The 24,191-nt window shown below is 44.9% G+C and overlaps 1 protein-coding gene across 3 annotated transcripts in view; it reads left to right on the forward strand.

Moving 5' to 3' along the window:
• SYTL4 (synaptotagmin like 4) overlaps positions 1-24,191 on the forward strand; it is a 158,152-nt gene that overhangs the window by 25,665 nt on the left and 108,296 nt on the right. For 2 of the 3 annotated variants that reach the window (XM_077484790.1, XM_077484794.1), the window contains exon 1: positions 6,066-6,225. The exons of the other annotated variant lie outside the window; for it this stretch is intronic. The gene's annotated coding sequence lies outside the window, so the exon portion shown is untranslated. Of the gene's footprint in view, positions 1-6,065; positions 6,226-24,191 lie in introns of those variants that run through there. 3 annotated transcript variants of the gene reach the window in all.

Here is a 24,191-nt window from a genome sequence, read left to right on the forward strand (position 1 = left end):
TAACCCCCAGTGCCATTGTGTGTGTTAATAGATGCAATAAACAAACGACTTTCCAAACTACGAATCGTTATCACGAATATATATACATACATAAATATTGAATTTCATACAAATGAATTCGACATGATTCGAGATTCAGTATAACGAATATCGACACTCTACAGAAATAAGAAATTATCCGAAAACGTATTAACTTAACGTAATGAATATAACAGAATGAAATTATGTATTTTACGAATGACAATGAACCGAAACTAAACAAAATTTTCCGTTGCGCACCAGTTTACTATTTGCTATAGGATTTAAAGGGACAGCGCACTTAATTTTTTTCTATAGATAGTTCAGGCACTGCAGAGTTTGCTAGTTTTGGAGAACCAATCAGGAGCTCATTTGTTCCTTTCACCCAAAATGACAGGTTTGCTTCAAGACGTCACCCCTCTTTTTCGATGTACATAGCACAGATTAGTTAACCCGCACCCTAGCTGAGTGCCCTTTGATGCAATTATGGGTAATACTGCACGTATTTATCTCTCCTGTAAGTGCCCGCAGTCAAATTAATTAAACAGGAAGAAACCTAGAGTGACAATTAGCGGCAGCACCTGCAAATCCAAGTCTCATTACAGGCCATACTTCCATCTTTTCATTAGTGTCTGGGAGCAGAATTAACCGTAACCAGGAGATAAATGCATCCAACCATGTGACTAACAAGATGGGCTGGTAAATTATTACACCGTAATAGAATTGTCCGCTGACGCACGCCCGCAATAAAGATCCTTTTGTTCTGTTGGAATATACAGAAATTCACCCCTTATGGTCACCAGGGATGGTTCTGCCAAGGAACAACCACTAGAAAAGATTTTGTGTATAATTTTCATTGCTCAAATGTCTCTCTACGGGGATCACATGGCTTTGTTATGGTGTATCATTTTACGTGGTTGGTCACTGCAGCTTAAAGTGGTTGTAAACCCATGGGGGAAAAAAAAAAAAGCAACCTGCAAGGCAAAGGCATAATGAGCCAGTATGCATAGCATACTAGCTCATTATGAATAACTTACCTGAGAATGAAGCCCCCGAAGTGGTCCTCCGTCTTCATGTCTGCCGCTGCCATCGTGACTTCCGGGTCTTGCTGCTCCGGCGCTGTGATTCGCCGGAGCAGCGATAACGTCACTCCCACGCATGCGGATGGGAGCCGACACTCGCGGCATATCGCCGCGATCTGCGGCCTGCCCAGTGCGCCTGCACCGTAGACAGCGGCCGTTGTCTTTTTGGAAATATTTACTAAACTGTGTAGGTTTAGGAGATAGTTCTTGGACCTACAGGTAAGCCTTAATCTAGGCTTACCTGTAGGTCAAAGTGGTTTGTAAGGGTTTACAACCACTTTAAAACTGAAGTAATAATATATTGTAGGCAAGCGTTTAACAACTTTTTTTTAATCATGGCACCCTTTAGAAATTATGCAAAATCTTGAGGCACCACAGTCTAAAAATGGGACCCCCCCTTCAGATCCCAGTCCCCCCGTCACATCAGAAGTCCTCCCTTTCATATCAGAGTTCTCTATCCCCCTCCTTTCACATCAGAGTCCTTAGATCTCCCACCCCCTTCACATCAGAGTCTTCAGTTCCATCCTTTAACATCAGAATTGTCAGTTCACCCCTCCTTGATCCTTTCAAATCAGAGTCCTCAGCAGTGGCGGCCTGTCCATTAAGGGCGCCCGAGCACCACCCCTCTATCCATGACCGCCACCCCCTATTCATGCACTAGCCATGGCCGCTGCCACCTCCTATTCATGTGTCTGGCCCCTTTCAGGGCATGCTGCTCTATCCATCACCACCACCATCCCCTATTCATGCTCTAGTCATCGCCGCCGCCTCCCCCTATTCATATGTCCAGCCCCTTTCAGGGCGTGCTGCTCTATCCATTGCCACCACCACCTCCTATTCATGCTCTAGTCATCATTGCCACCACCCCCTATTCATGTGTCCGGCCCCTTTCAGGATAACCTGAGAGGGTCCAGACACATGAATAGGGGGTAGCAGTGGTGATGGATAGAGCAGGATGCCCTGAGAGGGTCCGGACACATGAATATAGGGGGTAGTGGGGGTGATGGATAGAGCAGGATGCCCTGAAAGGGGCTGAACACATGAATAGGGGGTAGCGGTGGCGATAGATAGAGAATCGCTCCCTGAAAGGGGCCGGACATATGAATAGGGGGTAGCGGTGGTGATGGATAGAGCAGGATGCCCTGAAAGGGACTGAACGCATAAATAGGGGGCAGCTGTGGCGATGGATAGAGCAGGACGCCCTGAAAGGGGCTGGATACATGAATGTGGGGTAGCGGTGGTGATGGATAGAAAAGGACGCCCTGAAAGATGCTGGAATGGGGGGCAAAAAAAAGCCTATTTAAGCCTCTGGCACCTGAATGACAGCGGCGGAGGTGTTTTTTTGAAGCAGCTGATTAGAGCCAGAGGCTCTAATAGGGTTCAAAATAGGATGGGCTCTTGGTGCAGAGCATTGTGCTATGAGCCCAAACAGGTGTTACAACAGCGAATGACTATTTTCTGTTGCAAGACTGATCCTCCTCCTGGCCAATCGGAAAGCAGGTCTCATACCCGTCACCCGATGGGCTCACAGGACAGGAAATCCTATTGGACGCCTAGGAGGCGGGGAGGAGTTGCACAGAAGAAGCGAGAAGGAGAAGACACAGGAGCTGCTACCTGATACCCCGATGCCTGCCACAGCCTGATGTCTGCCGATGCCCCGATCCCAGCCGCTGCCCGATCTCTGCTGCCTAGATGGGGTAAGTTGACCGATCAACAGACAGCGAGTGGAGAGGGGTTGCGGGGCTTAGAGGTGGCGCGGGGGGGGGGGGGGGGGTGGTTGTTTGCCAATTTGAATAAAATGGTGATAATTTTACGGGAATAAAAGGGCGATCACTTTTATGTCACACAGTATTTGTGCAGCAGTTTTTCAAGTGCAATTTTTTGGGAAAAAATACACTTCAATGAATAAAAAAAATAAAAAACACACAATATATACCCCAATTTTTGGTAAAATATGAAAGATAATATTAAGTCGAGTGAATAAATATCTAACATGTCATGCTTTAAAATTGCGCACACTCGTGGAATGGCGACAAACTATGGTACAGCACTATAGGTGACGCTTAAATTTTTTTTTTACAGGTTACCTGTTTAGAATTACAGAGGAGGGCCTGTGCTAGAATTATTGCTCTCGCTCTAACGTTTGCGGCAATACCTCATATGTGTGGTGCGAACACCATACATACACGTGCGCAACCTACATATGTGTTAGCTTCTGCGTACAAGCACAGAGGGAAGGGGCGCTTTAAAAAAATGTTTCTTTATTATGTATTTTCATTTTACATTATCTCTTTATTTTTTTTGTTTTTTTTTATCCCTTTTATTCCTATTACAAGGAATGTAAACACCCCTTGTAATAGAAATAATGATGACAGGTCCTTTTTATGGAGAGATCTGGGGTCAAAAAGACCGCAAATCTCTCCTTTATCCTTAACCACTTGCTTACCGGGCACTTAAACCCCCCTCCTGTCCAGAACAATTTTCAGCTTTCAGCGCTGACGCACTTTGAATGACAATTGCGCTGTCATACAACACTGTACCCAAATAAAATTTTACAAATTTTACACATTTTTTTCCCACGAATAAAGATTTCTTTTGGTGGTATTTGATCACCGCTTTTTATTTTTTGTTATAAAAATGTAAAAAGATTGAATTAAAAAAATTAATTATATATATATATATATTTTGTTATAAAATTTTAAAACGGGTCATTTTTCTCCTTCATTGATGTACGCTGATAAGGCGGCACTAATGGGCACTGATGGGTGGCAGTGATGGGCACTGATGGATGGCAATAATGACACTGATCAGTTACACTGATAAGCAGCACTGCTACGTGGCATTGATTGGCACCGCTGGTGGTCATTGATAGGTGGCACTTGTGGGCATTGATAGGTGGCACTCATGGGCATTGATAGGTGTCATTGGTGGGCACTGTGAGCACTGGCAGGTGGCAATGACAGGTGGCACTGGCAGGGGGTACTGGTTGCACATATGAGGCAGATGTGCCTCCTTCCTCTTCGGGACCGATGTCCATGGCGGGTGAGCCAGTGGTCAAAAAAAAAAAAAAGGTAACCAAGCTTTTGTTTACATCATGTGATTAACTGTCTGTGACTGACAGCTGATCACATGATGAGGGGCCGGGACCGGCCCTCTACTCGGATCGGTGATCACACGAGTCTCAGTGACTCGGTGATCACAGGGCACACGCGCAGGGAGCGTGCACAGGGGAGGACATTATATGAAGGCCTCCCGGAAGTTTAGGTCCATGCTGTGGCCGGCTATAGCGCGGATGTCAAGCGGTTAAAAGCAAAAGATCAAAAAATATTTTTGATCTTATGCTTTTAAAAAAATAAAATAATTGTTTACTTCCAACCTTGACCGCAAGTGACTTCATGACTTCACTTCGGTCCTCCAAGGCCATAGAGGAATTCAAAGATGATCTGGTCTTTGCACACCTCTGTGACCAGCCGGAGCACCGTCAGATTTTTTCATCGGGCACGCTGGTGAGAATGGTAAGCCTGAGGAAAACGTTCCAGTGGCTAATGAGCTGTTCGGACCACTTTCACGAGAAAGCCAGCTGCCGGCTGAAAAAAAAATATGGATTATGGAGGATAGCGTTAACCACAACTCTGGTAAACCACTTGAAATCTGCAATGGTGGTATACGTGCTGCAGTTGCCAAGTGGATGATATATATATATATATATATATATATATATATATATATATACACGAGTGGCGGCCCGTATTGCAGGGCTCAGTGACACCGCCCTCATTATCCATGTGTCCAGCCCCCTAATGTTCATGCGGTGCGCACCGGGCACATGGATTCCATTGGGGTTTTTTTGAAGCACGTGATTATAGCCAGAGGATCTAATAGGCTTCAAAAAAGGTTGGACTCGGGGCGCAGAGCACTGTGCCCCGCGCCCACCCAGTTGTGTGCCAATAGCGAATGAATAGTCACTATTGTCACACTGATTCCATCCCTTCCAACATTTTGAGATGGGAATGAGGGACACCTACTAACAAACGTATGTAGGATACACATAGGACACGCCCCCTGCCCCACCCCCTTAAAGGAGAATTAACCACAAGGACTTTTTTTTACCACTACTATTCCTTTATATTGGCTTTTAAAATGTCCAAATGCAGCAATTTAGAAATCAGATGAAAGGTTTAGCACCGGGAAACTCTTTTTGAAAGATGGAAAGTGCATTTTATATACAACTATATGGATCAGACCAAAATGAGGGACAAATGAGGGGGACAGAGGGACATTGCTCCAAATCAGGGACAGTCCCTCTAAATCAGGGACAGTTGGGAGCTATGTGATTCTCCTCCCGAGGCATTTAGGAAGCGGGTCCAGAGACCTGTTTCCTGATTGGCCTGAAGGGAGAGGCGATCCTGTTGGGCTAGGAGAGGGGGGGAGGAGACGCACGACCGCCGTGATGCCAAGGAGGAGATGCAGTGGAAGCCGCCACCGCCGGTCGCCCCGGAGGGAAGTGCTGCCCGCACCATAGATGGGGTAAGTACGGGGCTGTTAACCAGCCAACTGACCCACTGGGGGGGGGGCTGCATTGTTTGCCACCCCCTCCCAAAAAATAATATACCACTGATATGTACCATATAATAACATTTTTATTTTTTGGACTTTTAAAGAATATGTGAAAGTTCCCTGTTATCACAACATGTCTTAACACATAAAATCCCGTGTATTGACACACGTGTATTGACACATGTGAATTGTCACTATTCCAGTACACGTTAGAAATGAAGAAGTTTTTTTTTTTTGCTTCATACATTTCCTCCTGAAATTCTGATCATATTTTCCCCCATTGTTATCAGTGTTCCTGAAATGCATTTCAGCATTTTTCCCTTTCATCCTGTTGTACCTGTAATGTGACACTTGGCCTGCTTAGGTCTTTGTGCTTTGTTAGGCGGATTGGAAGAGCTCTGTCCCTTTAAGTGCTCATTGCCTCTCCCCTCCAGCCTGCTGCAGCTGCTCCTGTGAAAGTTTCTGATCTCTCTCCCTCCTTCTGTCATTCTCACTTTTCCGCATTGTGGAGGCAACAAGCTGGATTTCACCTTCTCCTTTGCCGCCAGGTGTCCACCACCCAGGCCAGGTAGGTGCCACCACCACCCCCCCCCCCCTTGATCTGTGTCACCTCCATGGGCAACAGGATGCAAAACTTTCCCGGTCATCCACCTGCTTCCTGGTCAGTTCATTTCCATAAGAGTCTAGATCCGTCTGTGTCTGCCTAAGCCAAGCCTTGTTTATGTCATGAGCAGGCTAGTCAACCTTTTGGTGGAACATCTATCACACCATTAAGCCCCCTAAATTATACTACAGGTAGAGGGGCAGCTAATGGGTGGTTCCATACAGAAGAAGAAATTCTAGGAAGTATTCTATTTTATGGACGTTGATTATAAGAAAACGTGTGTGGATTTTGGATCTTCATTCTTTGAGTTCTTCTGTAAGGGTCTACTGCGCCCAAAATATTCTACTGTCTCTACATTTCCGTCAACCCTAATCAATAGGAGGAGAGCTTTGGATTTTGGTTTATGTAAACTAAGCTTGGGAATGGGATCCTTGGTTACTGGAAGGACTTATAGTGGGATATCTACCTGGATATAGTTCTTGATGTCTCTGGCGGGTTAACTTTTCAAACCATCCACTATACTTTGTTATCAGTAGACATGCTTGGCTGGTGGATCTCCGGGAGGAGTATTTGGGAAATCAGCTGGAATAATCTGAAATACGCCCGCTATAATAGGAGGAGAGCTTTGGATTTTGGCTTATGTAAACGAAGCTTGGGAATGGGATCCTTGGTTACTGGAAGGACTCGTAGTGGGATATCTACCTGTATATAGTTCTCGATGTCTCTGGCGGGTAGAGTTGCCACCTCATCCCTTTAAAACCGAACACATAATGATTACACAGGTTCTGTGGCTGATTAAGATGGTAATTATATAGACTTGGTGCCGCATCCTGAATTAAATTAGCCTCAGAACATGTGTAATTCATATGTGTTCGGGTTTAAAGGGATGAGGTGGCAACCCTACTGGCGGGTTAACTTTTCAAACCATCCACCATACTTTGTTATCAGTAGACATGCTTGGCTGGTGGATCTCAGGGTGGAGTATTTGGGAAATCGGCTGGAATAATCTGAAATACGCCCGCTATAGTTCCACCTAGAGAGAAGTCAGCACTGGAGTTGTCTTCTTCCAAATCTCCCTCCCTCTGGCGTCTGTAGCAATTACAGTACATGCTATACTTGGATGATTCAAGCTAGCACTTTATGTATGGATAGTAAAACCTTTCACACATTCTGACCATGCATATATGCTTAACTCCCACATAAACTGGTAAATGCACCACTGGAAAAAAAAAAGCTATGGTTTTAACTTGCTAAGGAACTTTGTATTTTTCATCTAAAGAGGTTGTAAACCCGTGTGTTGTTTGGGCTTTTTTTTTGTTTTGTTATCAAAATAACATACTAATCATTTTGCACAGAGCAGCCCTGATCCTCCTCTTCTGGAGTGCCCCGCCGGCACTCCAGGCTGCTCCTCTTTTATTGGGCACCCCCCAGGGAAAGCCACTGGGGTCACCTGTGTGGGATCCTGAGTCCTGCTACTGCGTCTCTTGCCATAGACAGTGGGACTCGTCCTCACTCCTGTGTCACTGGATTTGATTGACAGCAGCCAGGGCTGGTGCAAGGATTTTTGACACGTAGACGAAACCTCATTTTGCCGCTCAACCCCTGACTCTACCCCCTTTTCCCTGACCATGTGTACCCCACCTTTCTAATGAAGCGCCCATCAGGTGCAGCCTCGCCGGCGCCCATCAGGTGCAGCCCCGCCGGCTCCCATCAGGTGCAGCCCCGCCGGCTCCCATCAGGTGCAGCCCCTCCGGCGCCCATCAGGTGCAGCCCCGCCGGGGCCCATCAGGTGCAGCCCCTCCGGCGCCCATCAGGTGCAGCCCCGCCGGCTCCCATCAGGTGCAGCCCCGCCGGCTCCCATCAGGTGCAGCCCCGCCGGGGCCCATCAGGTGCAGCCTCGCCGGGGCCCATCAGGTGCAGCCCCTCCGGCGCCCATCAGGTGCAGCCCCGCCGGCGCCCATCAGGTGCAGCCCCGCCGGCGCCCATCAGGTGCAGCCCCGCCGGCTCCCATCAGGTGCAGCCCCGCCGGCTCCCATCAGGTGCAGCCCCGCCGGCTCCCATCAGGTGCAGCCCCGCCGGCTCCCATCAGGTGCAGCCCCGCCGGCTCCCATCAGGTGCAGCCCCGCCGGCTCCCATCAGGTGCAGCCCCGCCGGCTCCCATCAGGTGCAGCCCCGCCGGCTCCCATCAGGTGCAGCCCCGCCGGCTCCCATCAGGTGCAGCCCCGCCGGCTCCCATCAGGTGCAGCCCCGCCGGCTCCCATCAGGTGCAGCCCCGCCGGCTCCCATCAGGTGCAGCCCCGCCGGCGCCCATCAGGTGCAGCCCCGCCGGCGCCCATCAATGAATGTTTGCTTGCTTCCATTCAGAGAGAGTAGGAACACCAGCGGTCGGGTGCCCTAGACTGCAGTCCGCCCTTGGCGGGTGCCTAGTGGTAGCACCGTCCCTGAGAGCAGCGGGAGCCAATTTATTTTATAAAAATCACAATAAGCGTATATTGATTGGTTTGCACAAAAGTTATAGGGGATACATTTATGGCATTTTTTTTTTCTACTAGTAATGGCGGTGATCTGCAATAATTTATTTTTTTTTTTTTTTTTTGGGGACTGGCGGATAGATCAGGCCCTTTTTTGGGACCAAATAGCCACTGATTACTGTATAAATGTCACTGGCAGGGAAAGGGTTTACACTAGGGGGCCGAGCAAGGGGTTAAGTGTGTTCCATGGGAGTGTTTCTAACTGTATGGGGGCTGGGCTGACTAGTGGAGGAGAGAGATCGCTATTCCTAATCACTAAGAACAGCAAATCTGTCTTTAACTTCCCTGTCAGAACGGGGATCTGTCTGTTTACATTGACAGATCCCCGTTCTGGATCTCCTTCCCACAATTTGCGGGTGGCCGGCAGACATCACAGCCACATGCATCGGGTCAACCGCCATACAGTACGCGCCTGCCATGGCTCCTTAAAGGAGCCCACATGCACCTACGGCGATTTGCGGGAACGTTACAACCTATAACGGCGGCTAGTCAACAAGTGGTTAAGGGGTTTCAAATGCCAGGGGGCGGAGTTTATGATCACATGCCCGCCATGGCAGCCAGTCACATGATTAGAAAGCTCCCGATCACAAGCAGAGCTTTCCGTTTGCGGCCAGTAACTGTGTCGGGAGCATGTAGGGCGCTCACCCTCGGCACAGCTGTGTTTGCAATGTGGTACCCAAATATATGTCCGCTCTGCGCCAAGGAGCACCTGGCAAGAGGCCGCTTATTTGCATGCTGTTGGCGCCAAGGGGTTAATCAGCTACACTATATTACCAAGGATAAGGAGCGTGTCTATGGGAATGTTTGACCATTCTTCCAGAAGTGCGTTTGTGAGATCAGGCACTGATGTTGGATGAGAAGGTTTGTCTCGCATTCTCCGCTCTAATTCAGTCCAAAGGTGATCTATGGGGTTGAGGTCAGGACTCTGTGCAGGCCAGTCAAGTTCCTCCACCCCGAACTTGCTCATCCATGTCTTTATGGGCCTTGCTTTGTGCACTGGTCCAAATCATTTGGTGGAGGGGGGATTATGGTGTGGGGTTGGGCTTGGCCCCTTAGTTCCAGTGAAGGGAACTGTATAATGTGTAGCCTCCAGTATGCATTGTAAAGGAAGTGTATAGTGTCTAGTAATAATGCAGTACACCCTTTTTTTCTTTTTTTGTAACTTTATGGAACGATCATCAACTTACTTTTATTTCACCTTTATGCACCGCAGTGCAATGTGATCCAACACACTGCTCTGCGAAATAATGCAGCATGGCCTACTTGTTCAGTGCCCCTCCAAGGCAAGGAGGTGGCATAAACCAATGGGACAGGGCAAGTTGCCTTGTCTATGCATTGGGACTGTGCTGAGCAAGGCTCCCCCCTTCCCAGCACAGCTCTATACATATGGTGTGAATGGGCCACAAGGCTACTTATACATTGACTGATGGGCCATCCATCTGATAATAAGGGAATTGGGAATTAATGACCTCTGCAGATACTGGGAAAGGCTGTCTTCATAATGTTGGGGAAATATAAGTGCTTGAACTAGGAGCTGCCACTAACTGAAAAATCACTTATGACTGGTGTAACCACTTGACCTCCAGAAGGTTTTACCCCCCCCTTTCCTTCATGACCAGGGTATTTTTTTGCTATTCAGCACTGCGCTACTTTAACCATTTGCTGACCAGTCGTCGCAGTTTTACTGTGGCAGAATGGCGCTGCTGGGCGAAACGACGTTATGTTACGTCGCTTCGCCCTGTGGCCACTAGGGGCGCCCGCTGTTCTCTCCCAGAGCCGATGCGAGTCCCCGGCGGACACGATCACCGTCGGGCTCCCACGACCGCTGCTGACACACCGAGAACCGGGATCTGCGTGTGTAAACACCCAGTTTCCGGTTCTCTGAGGGGAGAAGAGACAGATCGTCTGTTCATACAGAGTATGAACAGCGATCTGTCATCTCCCCTACGCAGCACCCTTCCCCACCCCCTTCAGTTAGAGCACACACTAGGGAACACATTTAACCCCTTGATCACCCCCTAGTGTTAACCCCTTCCCTGCCAGTGACATTTTTACAGTAATCAGTGCATTTTTATAGCCACTGATCGCTGTATAAATGCCAATGGTCCCAAAAATTTTCAAAAGTGTCCAATGTGTCCGCCATAATGTCGCAGTCCCAATAAAACTCGCAGATCGCCACCATTACTAGTAAATAAAATAAAATAATAAAAATGCTATAAATCTATCCCCTGCTCAAACCAATCAATATACGCTGCTTGTGATTTTTTATTTATTTTTTCTCCCCCCCCCCCCCCCCCCCCCAAAAAAAAAAATATGTAGAATACGTATCTGCCGAAAAAAAAAAATTATATATATTTTTGGGGGATATTTATTATAGTAAAAAGTGGTTAAAGGGTATGTAAACTTAAACAATAGGTTTCTCCTATTGGCTCCCTTTTTGTTAAAATGGTAACTATATAATAAGTATTCTATTCAATATAATATTAAATGTACCATTATAAGACCCCTTTCACACTGAGGCGGTTTTGAGGCGTTTTAGCGCTAGTAATGGTGCATGTAAAGCGCCTGAAAACCGCCTCCTATTAATTTCAGTGGGACTTTTCATACTGGGGCGGTGCGCTTGCGGGACATTAGGAAAAGTCCTGCAAGCAGCATCTTTTGGGGCGGTTTTGGAGCGCTAAATACAGCCCCTGCCCATTAAAAAAGCGATTCGGAAGCGCCGCAACACGGGCGCTTTTAACGCCTTCTTTTTTTTTTTTTTCTTCAACACTCTGCCCATTGAAATGAATGTGCTTCAGAAGCGCCGCAATACCCCGAAGGAGTTAAAAAACACCCCACTAGCGGCAGAAAATCGATGCAAAAACACAGCTTAAACAGCGGTAAAGCGTCGATAAAACAAGCAGCACTTTAACAATAATGGCCGACGATTTCAGTGTGAAAAGCAGCCTAAGTGCTTTGTAATATATGTTTTGTTAAGTGCAAAAATACCTGTAGATCCTGCCAGAAATGTTGTCCACTGATGAAGTTCTGTTCTTTCAGCCTATCCTGTATTTTTATCAGTTTCACTGTTGTGGAGACTACAGACCCCCCCCCCCCCCCCCTTCCATCTTTTGTTATTAAGGACAAGAGATGGGGAGGTTTCTCTACTTTCTGTGGCCCTAATGCAGTAGAGCAAACAAGCATTGTCACCAGTGTCGGGGACACGTTAATTCAGTACCCAGAGCAAAGATGACCAATTGCCCCCCCCCGGAGGCTGAGTGGGGGTAGAGAGCACAGCCTGAACCTCTTCCCAACTCTCTCTTCCTCTCCTTGCTCCTACCAGAGGTGGGCTGACAGAAGTAGTGATGCTGCTGCTGTCACTACTGCTGTCAGCCTTATAGTAGAAGGAACTTGCAGTGCCCCCATCCTAACAATATACCACCGCCCAGGGCCACTGTGCCTTCTGCCCACCCCTTGTTTCAGCCCTTACTGTCACCGTAAGATAGGAAGTTGGCCGCTGTCAGAAACACTCGGAGCAAGTAAAGTGAAAAAAGAAAACAAATGCAGCCAGGACTGGTAATCTGCAATATATTCCATCTTTTATTTTTTTATTTGTATTATTTATTTGTTCCATGTTTGGCGCCGGAGGTAAATGTAATAGATAAGGGTCGGTCTACTTTCTGCTTTCACTCAAATGTCATCAAATGATGGCAGGGAAGGAGTTAAATGGAAACTGATCATAAAAAAAGATTATACTCACAATCCCTTCATCTGCTCTGCTCTTATCAGATGAGGTTTAGTGTTGTCATTAAATGAATGAGTCTGGATTAGTTTGATGTGTTTTAACCCTTTCCGGATAAGCATAATAGAACAAGCTGCAGAATATAGCGATTCTGTACTTTGGTCCTTTGGTGAACTGGACCCCCTGCAAAGTTCCTGGTCTTCCAACTTGTCTACCTAGCAGATATGTGGTAGTGCTGGACTGGTAGGAGTCCGGATAAAATATATTGATTGACATGCAATTCATCCTAGAGTTCCCCACAAACGTTACAATCTGATTGTATAATCTCCTTTGGATCTACCAAGAAGTATGTAGGGCAATGACACGCATAATTGGATATAAATAGATTGGATGGTTTAGGTAGGACCTCCATATTACAGTTTTGTTAGACCTAAAATTGATTGTATAGAAATAGTGTGGTGAGCCTAAAGCCTCGTACACACAATGAGAATATTGGACAAATTGAGAATAGAAAAATGGACTTTATAGGCACACGCATAAGATTTGTAAAAATGTATTGAGGTTTTTTAATTGGATAGAGTTAAAATCATTGTATACAAACACACAAAAAAAAAAATCATTATAATGTTGAATGACCACAAAGACTCTAATAACACCTCCTAAGAGATAGAGATATATATAAATATAAATGTATTTATTAAATCAAATTGGTGTAACCAATAGTAGCATCCAATGGAAATCAAGTGCGTGGAGTAGTTGAATCACAATATGAGGTTGCACTGAAAATTCACTCTACATGTTGAATTGTGGGCATAGATGCGCTTCTTCAGGAGCTTGCAGATCTAATCGATGCATAGAGAAAAAAATCAGATAAGTATATCATAATATCCAAAAAAGTAAAACAAAAACGGATATAAACAATGAAATGATCATTTTGATGAAATCCAGCAGAGTACAAAGCCCAAATCCAGTGACCACTAGGGGGCAGTAAGCAAACTCCTCCCATGGGGACACATCTATATATATATATGTAAAGAAACTTGGTATATCTATAATATAAACTAAAATATATATTATAATATAATATTCTTGATAATGATTCGTAGTTTGGAAATTCGTTTTGTTTATTGAATCTTTTAACTCACACAATGACAACATCTCTTCTCCTCGGCTCAAATACAATACAACACCCTTCTCACTCAGTTCTCAGGAATGCACTTTGCCAGTAATCCATCCTCCGGCACAAAATGAATCAGCTGATTGGACTGTAAGATTTACTTTGAGTTGACCTTTTTGTTCCATTAGATCTTTAACAAATTACCGAATCCTGTCAAATTCATTCGTTATATCCGCTATAATTTCTTTCGTATTCGTTGAAATAATTTTTTTTTTTATTCGGATGCATCCGAATGTCTGAAAGATGCAAAATTTGTCCAAATTCGTTACGAATCAAATTGCACACACCTAATGCATATATGTATGCCAAATGAGGCAAACGTACCAATATGCATAGATAGAATACGGCCAGGCATAGCATATATCCGGCCATGTATTTTAAATGCATAGTCAAGAAATTAGTGGATGTTACAACAACGGCTTACCAGATGGCTATTGCGGGAATATATCCAACACTATGTAGAGCTGGTAAGCAGAGCATCCAGGAAACGTAGTAATAATGAACAAATGATCGTCCCCCTTTTTTATTTTTTTGCATGCTAGTCTCATATCGAAAATTAAAGCGGAATTAAACCCAAAAGTGGAACCCCCTTCAGTGCCATATTTGCCACCTTTTGGGAGGGAGGGGGGACAGACACCTGTCTAATACAGGTATCCTGTACCCACTTCTGGGAGCATCAGCCATGGGTATTGAAGTCACCGCCCGGTCTCCCTTCTCCTTCCCTGTCCGCTGGGCCAGTAGGAGAGAGGAGCGGAGCCTCGCGCATGCGCAGTAAGGTTCTCTGCATGAAGCAGTAAGGCTACACTGCCTGGTTCCCTTAGTCGCAATGAAGGAGGCATGCACCCTGACAGCTGATGGAAACATCAGCTGCGGTGCCGACATCGCTGGACTCCAGGACAGGTAATTGTCCTAGTATTAAAAGTCAGCAGCTGCAGTATGTACAGCTGCTGGCTTTTAATTTTTGCAGCCGTGGGTGGACCTCCACTTTAAGAGGTTATTAAAGTTACGAAAATGCTTGTATGACAGAATACATTGGAAGGGATGTAATGTGTTCCTTTGTTGCCAAACACGCATGGTCTTTCGTCTTCTGGCTTATTTTTTATTTATTTATTTATGTTTTTCGGACGAAGCCTGTCATGAATAAATGAAAGTCGTACATTCTAGTATCATATTGACATTTTTGTGTTTTGTCCCTTCTGGTTAATTCCGCTTGAACTGTCATGATCGGCTCTCAAAAGCTGTGTATTAAAGATCAGATCATCAGGCGACCGCGGTATTTTTCCTTGCGATTTTTCTGATTGTGTGTGTTTGTGTGTGTGTGTACTAGGCATTGGGGGGCGTCAACCTGCAGTGAAAGTGTGCTGTGTAGAGAACTGGTAATGGTCCAAAGTCGGCCATATCTGTGGTTCAGCATGGACTGTCTGAGGCTTCAACCTTCTATGTGCAGGCTTATTGTACCCAAGACGATCCATGGATTGACTTGGGTACAACCAGCATGTATTGATTATTTATTTTTTTTTTTTTTACATAGCAGCCATAGCCGATGGCAATAATGCCAGCAATAGTCACTGTGTTCTCCCAGCAGGGACACCCCCCCCCGTTGGGAGGACACAATAGCTCTGCAGGAGGGATTCCACCATCAACACTGACTGTGTTAATGGGGGGAATCAAGCAATTTTCTTTCCTTCAACCCGTGCTTGCAGGAAAGAAAATTGCATTATCTGTGGCCTGCCCTGCCTTTCTGATCACTTAGGATGAATAATTCATCAGATAAACCTCTTGTACCTGGACATCTAGAGGCTTCAAAGTCCTGGAGCATGAAACTCCCATGACTTTCCCAAGCCCAGGGAGCCACAGTTGCCGCATACACCGTAATACATGTAAGTAAGCTGTTTTGGTAACCACTAAGAGAGGAAACCCCCCTCCATAATGGATAATTATCTTCGTACTTCTTTATTGTCCAGATCTAAGGGACAAACAGTCAACCATGCATTACCAAACTATCTCTAGTTCTCTGTACACGTTCATGTCTTGTGAGAAAGCAGGTTTTAGTATGCCTAGTACAAAGTTCATACCCCAGTGGCAATCTTATAATAGGTTATTGGCCAAAAATAACTTCCATGAAGGCCTTTCTTCGGGTCCTTTTTGAGGTCTGGTGGACCTCCCATGCCATGACCTAATTGTACAATGTATGTGGCTATTGAAATGATCAAGATTGAGACACTGCAATGGGCTTCTTTATATTCTTGCAGATACCCAAGCCATTTATCCTTAAGTTACCACTGGTGGTGCTGGTGGAGGAGTCTGAGTAATGAAGGCAGAAGGGATTATTCTTTGCTTGAATTGTTGAATGGCATATGCATGCCCACCTGTGGAACACCTACAGAATTAGTATAGTAAAGAGACCAAAAGTTCTGGTGTTTGATCACTTATGCATAATCTGACTGCCATAACCATTTAGGAGGGGCAAAAAAAAAAGAAACAATGCTTTCAATTTTGAGCATCGCTTGTGATCATTCTCCATCTTTGATGGGTTTATGGTTGTGCATGGCTCCAGCAGTTGGTGGTACTGGTCTTCTAATGGGGTATTGTATAAAGGAAATTCCATGGTAGACTTTTCTTAGGTGAGATCTGAGAACTGGTGTACCTCACATCCCATGTCCAAGTTGTACAATATATATGTGGATAGAAAAATTACCGGGATCAAGAGACTTCATTGGGCACCAGTCAAAGGTCACACACATGCCGACTTGAGGAACAGCAGCAATATTAGAATTATGAAAAGAGGTTTTGGTCTTGGATCGTGTATGCATTATCTAACTGAAATCCACTATAACCAATTTCTAAGGGGCCAACAATGATTCCAATTTTAAGTATCCCTTGCGATCATCGGCCATCTCTAGGGAAGTCTCCCCACTATCAGGCTACGTGGGGAGAATTCCCCCCGAATGTTTGGATGGGAAATCGGATCAGTTTTTTTTTTTTTTGCCAGCCTTATGCCTCTGGGAATACACTAATTTAAAAAAATAAGTCAGCAGCTACAAATACTGCAGCTGCTGAATTTTAATAATCGAGCACTTACCTGCCCCAGGGTCCAGCGATGCAGGGGAACAAAGCCCCGCTAGTCTCTCCCCTCCTCTCTGCAGCGCCGGCATTGTCATTGTGGGCTGTGGCTTCACAGCTGGGCACGCACTGTGCATGCCCGAGCCACGCTTCGTGCTGTGACTGGCCGGGCAATCTTCTGGGACCTGTAACGTGTACTAGATGATTGCCGAGAGGGAGGGGGGAGAGGTGGTCTTCCGGTGCCCGGGAGGAAGTGGGAGCTGGAACCCTCTAAAAAGAGGGTTTCCACCCCCCCCCCCCCCCCAAAAAAAATGACATAAATGTGGCATGTCAGGGGCTCACCTTCCTTCAAAGAAGAAGTTCAGTTTTTTTGGTGGAACTCCGCTTTAAGTAGAAGATCTGGATCACATTTTTAAGAAGTAAAACTTGTTGACTCAATGATGGCACTAATAATGATTCTGACCCAATGATTTTTCAGAATTTTGTATGAATGTTCAAACCCTGTATGGCCAGCTTCAGTACGGCTGCTCTCCGTAACTTGTAGAAAGACTCATTGCTGTGGACAGCTTGAGGCCATTAACAGAAGAGGATATGCTGAGTAACCTGTTCTCTTAGCTTTAGTTGCCTGACAACATATACAATTACAAAGTCATTTTCACACTTTGGATTTGTTTGAAAACAAAAAAATCTGAAGTTATTTAGAATGTGTGAACACTTTTATTTACAATGCTTTAAATAATGGTGCAATTGTTATTTTTACTTTGTTACAATTTGTTATTTTTACTTTATTATTATTACTTTTTTGTTGCTACAATGTTTCAGCTACTCTGTTCAGAAGATAAGGCTCATGCACACTGCAGCTCAATGGATCTAAAAAAAAACAGTTCCTACAGGATTTTGAGCTCCCCTTTTTTTTTTTTTTTTTTTTTTTTTTTATTCCTACCTGGAAACTCCCCCTCCATGTCAGACAACGGGGGTTTATTTACTAAAGGAAAATCCACTTTGCACTGCAAGTGCACTTGGAAGTAAAGTTACTGTAAATCCGAGGGTATCATGCAAGGAAAATAAAAAACAGTATTTTGGCTTGCACAGGATTGGATGATAAAATCAGCAGAGCTTCCCCTCATTTCAGATCTACCCCTCAGATTTATGCCTTGTACACACAACGGTAAAGGTCCGAGCGGATTATATTGTCGGAAAATCCGATCGTGTGTGTGTGGGCTCTATCTGACTTTTTCCGTCGGAAATTCAGACGGAAAAAAAATTTGAGAGCAGGATCTCAAATTTTACGACAAAAAAAAAAAATCCAATCAGACTTTTTCCGATCGCTTGTAGAGAATTCCGATCGCACAAAGTGCCACGCATGCTCAGATCAAATTACGAGACCAAAGCTATTGGCTACTAGCCTCAACGTAGTCCCGTCGTAACGAGCGAACATCATCACGTTCCGAACGATCGGATTTTCTGACAACTTTGTCCGACCGTGTGTATGCAACACCAGTTTAGGACAAAATGCGTCAGGGGGGGGGGGGGGGGGGGAATCAGACAGATTTTCTGGTCGGAATGTCCGACCGTGTGTACAGGGCATAAAGCCTCATACACACGGTCGGACTTTGTACAAACTTTTCCGTGGACTTTTGTACAAAGGGCGTGGTCCACAAGTTTGTATTGCATACACACGGTCGGACTTTTTGACAACAAACACGAACGTAATGACGTCACAATGTACTGACGCCGCTTCAAAAGAGGACGTTCAATGACTCCAGCGCCACCTTTGGTGAACTTCTGTATTGTAGTCTGATCTTTTGCATTGGTTCTGAGCATGCGTGTTTGTTTTTTGTTTTTGTTTATACAGTGGATCAGTGATTCTCAACCAGGGTTCCTCCAGAGGTTGCTAGGGGTTCCTTCAGCATTGGGAAATGTCTGCCTCTCAGATAAGTTCCCACTGACACCATTGATCTTTTTAGCTAATTGTAAAGAGGTAATTCTTCCCAATGACCAGAAGTGTAAGGACCATTCTTCCCACTGACCATCACACTAATGTATCATGAGTTGTAGATTTCAAATTTTTAGCAGGGGTTCCCCGAGACCGGAGAACTATTTCAAAGGTTCTTCTGTATTGAGAAAGGCTGCAGTGGATAAAGCAGAGTTCCAGCCAAAAATGGAACTTCCGCTTTAAGTGACGGCAACCCCCTGACATGCCACATTCCGAATTTCATTTTTTGGGGGGGGGGGGGGGGGCACGGCACCGGAAGGAAGTTCACCTCTCTCCCCCCCCCCCCACAATCTTCTGGGACACATCGCAGGTCCCAGGAGATTGCCCAACCATTCAGAGTGCGGCTCGCGCATGCGCAACGTTGCGCCCACAGAAAGAATGCCGGCACCGTGGAGAAGAGGGGGGAGAGGAGCGAGGCTTCATATACCCGCATTGCTGGATCGTGGGACAGGTGAGTGTCTGGTTATTAAAAGTCAGCAGCTACACTTTTTGTAGCTGCTAAAACTTAATTTTTATTTTTATTTTTTTTCGGTGGAACTCCGCTTTAAGAAAATACTATCTAGGAGGGTTTGTGAGAAAAGAAAATGCTTATGCACAAAGGAGCTTGAAGAATCTCAATAAAAAATTAGCACAAAAATGCACAAGCTTCTTCAAGCTGAAATAAAAGCTCAAATGTCTGTATAAAAAAAACTTATTATTTATTTTTAAAAATTTTTATTTTTTTATTTTTTTTGAGCTGCAATGTGCATGAGCCTTTACTGACACAAAGCCCTGTACTGTAAATAACTGGATTTCAGTTGCAGGGTGTGAACATTTTTGCTTGGGTGTTTTTTCTTGACAGCCGGGATCAATTCTGACGCTGCTTCCTGAGAAGTGCTTTCCAGTATAAACATTCTTTATTTTTGCAGCTTCTATATTTTAATTCTGATGATTTAGTGCTACACCTTTTTTTATTGATTTTAGCTTGTGATGTATATAGAGATTTTTGATGATTGTGTGCTTGAAAGATTTCGAGAACAATAGCAAAGTGCATGGGAGAAGGACAATGTCATTAGAGATCCACTATGATTAAAGCCTGGCACACGCTACAGGTGTGTGTGTGTGTGTGTGTTTTTTTTTTTTTCCCGGGTTGTACATAAAAAAAAAAAAAAAAAAAAAAAAAAACAAGACAGCCCCAGTTGGGGGCCCGCTGTACTAACCATGCAAAATTAGTACAGCGATCTCCCATGCCGAGCTGTTGTGCTCTGACAAGGGGACCCCCCCACCAGAACCACTTTAGCGACTTTGAGAATCACTTTAACAACCAGCTGCCATCATTGTACTGCGGCAGGTCGGCTCATTCCCGCAAATCACCGTCATTGAACTGCGGCAGGTTGGCACATTCCCGCAAATCACCGTCATTGTACTGCGGCAGGTCGGCTCATTCCCGCAAATCACCGTCATTGTACTGCGGCAGGTTGGCTCATTCCCGCCAATCGCCGTCATTTGTACTGCGGCAGGTCGGCTCATTCCCGCCAATCGCCGTCATTGTACTGTGGCAGGTCGGCTCATTCCCGCCAATCGCCGTCATTGTACTGTGGCAGGTCGGCTCATTCCCGCCAATCGCCGTCATTGTACTGCGGCAGGTCGGCTCATTCCCGCCAATCACTGTCATTGTACTGCGGCAGGTCGGCTCATTCCCGCAAATCGCCGTCATTGTACTGCGGCAGGTCGGCTCATTCCCGCCAATTACCGTCATCATATGTCGGCTCGGGAACTCTATTTTGTGGACATGTGCAAGCCGCCGGAGGCACACGTGACCACTGGCCAGCCGAGGAGCCAATCAGCACGTGGGGTGGACTCTGAGTCCCCCGGCCACCCGCGATCCTTCCCTGCAGTGACAGTGTAAACAAGGCAGATCTCCGTTCCGACAGGGGAGATCACACAGTGTGTGTTTCCCCAGACAGCCCATCCCCCATACAGTTAGAAAACACATGCAGGGAACACATTTAACCCCTTGATCACCCCTTCCCTGCCAGTGTCATGGGTACAAGAACAGTGCATAATTTTGGCACTGATTACTGTAATGTCACTGATTCCCCAAAAAGTGTCAAAAATGTCAGTTCTATGTCTGATCTGTCCACCGCGATGTCGCAGTCCTGCTAAAAAATTGCAGATTACTGCCATTACTAGTGAAAAAAAAAAGAATAAAAATGCCATAAATCCCCTATTTTTGTAGACGATATAACGTTTGCACAAACCAATCAATATACGCTTATTGCAATTTTAAATTTTTTTTTTTTTTACCAAGAATATGTAGTGTGTGTGTGTGTGTGTGTGTGTGTGTGTGTGTGTCTATCTATCTATCTATCTCGGCCTAAACTGAGGAACAAATTTTATTTTTTATTTTTTGGGGGGGATATTTTATTATAGCAAAAAGTAAAAAAAAAAATTGACGTGTTGTGTGTGTGTGTGGGTTTTTTTTTTTTTTTTTTTTTTTTTTTGTTTATAGCACAAAAAAAAAAACGCAGAGGTGATCAAATACCACCAAAAGAAAGCTCTTTCTGTGGGGGAGGAGAAAAAAGTACATAAATGTTGTTTGGGTGCAGTGTCCTACGACCGTGCAATTGTCAATTAAATCAATGCAGTGCCGTATTGCAAAAAATGGCCTGGTCATTAAGGGGTAAATCCTTCCGATCCTTAAGTGGTTAATTTGTTCCGTCAGTCCAATATATATTTTTTTTTATTTTATTTTTTTCGAATGAAAGTTCATACAAAAACTCTCAAATGATTGAAAGTATTTTAAAACTTTAAACCTTTTAACTTTAAGCTCCGGTTTCACTGCAAAGATAAAAATCAGTTGTTCAGAGGTTCTTCTGCATTTCAGCTGCGGATCAGTGAGCAGGGAGGGGGGAGGTGTTGTGAGGAGAAGGAGAGAATTTGTGGTCAGAACGGAATGCATCTGCGAATCAGATGCGTTCCCATAGAAGATAATGGCCTTGTAATTCGCACCACAATGCCCAGAAAACGCACAAATTTTTTGTGCAATGCGCAGTGTGAATGCAACGCACATATGTGAACCAAATGCATTCAAATGAATGTATTTTAAAATGTCCTGCGAATTGGATGCTGTGTAAGCCACATCTAATTCGCATAGGTGTGAACTGGGGCTAAAACTTTTTTTTTAATTGTGATGATAAACTCATTGGTTCAAGAAAAATTGCCATTCTGCGCCTTAGACATTTCTCATTGCTGTGGTTAAAAACAAACGCACTAATGTTCGGTAGATTGACTAAATGTTCTTCAAATGGGAGTGTTCAAATTATATTCTACAACTTAGAACACAATCATACCTGTGTGTTTTCTAAATTTGCATCAAAACAGACAATGTGCATTTTGTCATGTGTTTTGGAAACACACTGCAAGCGGGCGGGTCGTGAATGTGGTCAAATTTATTGTTAATGGCACCGACAATGCGCGTAGCACCCATGCATCAAGACTCGCTACAAACGCACCAAAATGCACACTGGAAAAACGCCCGACGATACGTAACTGAAAAGGTTCTGGAGGGGTGTTTGTTGCACATAAATGGGCCGAGTGTGAGAACATGCGTTCCTGCAACGCTCAGGCCCTTACATTTGAGTAGCGTGTCTTTGGCTGTTTTTTGGGAGTTGTGTTTGTTTTTTGTTATTTTTTTGTTTTGTTTTTTTTATTGTTTTTAAATGCATTTTAGGCTTGAGCTTTTTTTCTTTAACCGTTTGCCGACTGGACACTTTTTTTTTACCCCCTTCCTGCCCAGGCCAATTTTTATCTTTCAGCGTTGTCACAATTTTTTAAATGACAATTGCGCTGTCGTGCAACACTGTACCTATATGACATTTTTATCATTTGATTCACACAAATAGAGCTTTCATTTGGTGGTATTTAATCGCCTCTGGGGGTTTTTATATTTTGCTAAAAAATATACAGAAAATTTTGTAAAAATTTTTTTTCTTAGTTTGTCAGTAAATTTTGTAAACATAGGCGTGCGCACAGGGTGTGCCAGGTGTGCCGGGGCACTCCCTAATCGCCCTGTGCTGCGCATATTCCCCCAGCTGCTTGGCTGCAGAGAAAGAGACTGGAGAATCTCTGTCTCAAAAGTGAGATATCGGGGGTCTGTTTAGACCCCTGATATTTCACCAAAGCCCCCCAATGGGGGCTAATATAGAATGTTGTGGCAGCTACAATGGTTTACTGGCTTTACACTCTTGCAGAATAATCATTAAAATACAGTTTGGCTGGCTGGCTTCTGTCGGATGAGCATGCTGGAAAACCAGCAGCCATTAGCCAATGGCAGAGAGAGAGCTGACCAGAGTGTTTTGGCAGGGGGGGGGGGGGGGGCATCCCCCTGTGAGTAAGCAATAGCACAGTAGGGGAGATCGCTGTACTAACATTGAATTGTTAGCTCAGGTTGGAGACACTGTACTATCAGGTTTTTTTCTATGAACCCACTGGGTTGACTGTAAAAGAAAATGAAAAACTAGTGCTAGGCTTTAAACACTTGCCGACCACTGCACGCCGATATATGGCCGCTGTGTACCATGACCGTTCTCGTGGGACTTGCGGACTCAGTGTCTCCCGGCAATCGTGTCACGGAGCCACAGAACAGGGAAGTGCCTATGCAAACAAGGCATTTCCCCTTTCTGCCTTGTGACATGACAGAGATCACTGCTTTCCTGTCATGTCAATGGAACCCCCCCCCCCCCCCCAGTTAGAATCACTTCCTAGGGCACACTTAACCCCTTCATCGCCCCCTAGAGGTTAACCCCTTCCTTGGCAGTGTCATTTACACAGTAATCGGTGCATTTTTATAGCATTGATTGCTGTATAAATGCCGGTCCCTAAATAGTGTCAAAAGTGTCCAATGTGTGCTCATTTTTAGGGGAAAAAAAAAAAATGTAGAAGAATACATATCGGCCTAAACTGAATTTTTATATATATTTATTTGGGGGATATTTATTATAGCAAAAAGTAAAAAATATTGCTTTCTTTTTAAAATTGTCGCCTTTTTTTAGTGCAAAAATATAAACTGCAGAGGTAATCAAATACCACCAAAAGAAAGCTCTATTTTTACGAAAAAAGGACATCAATTTTGTTTGGGTGTAATGTCGCACGATTGCGCAATTGTCAGTTAAAGCGTCGCAGTGCCAAATCGCAAAAAGTGCTCTGGTCAGGAAGGGGGTAAAATATTCTTCCGGGGCTGAAGCGGTTAAAGGGGCATTGATAGAACAACAACAATTTACGCAGTGCTTTACATATCTGCCCTTAAAGTGGTTGTAAACCCTTACAAACCACTTTGACCTACAGGTAAGCCTAGATTAAGGCTTACCTGTAGGTCCAAGAAATATCTCCTAAACCTATATGGTTTAGGAGATATTTGCCCGAAAACAGGCACCGCTGTCTACGGCGCATGCGCCGTAGACA

The sequence above is a fragment of the Lithobates pipiens genome, unplaced genomic scaffold (assembly GCF_037356315.1).
Source record: "Lithobates pipiens isolate NorthernLeopardFrog02 unplaced genomic scaffold, aLitPip1_a1.2 Scaffold_1, whole genome shotgun sequence".
NCBI lineage: Eukaryota > Metazoa > Chordata > Amphibia > Anura > Ranidae > Lithobates > Lithobates pipiens.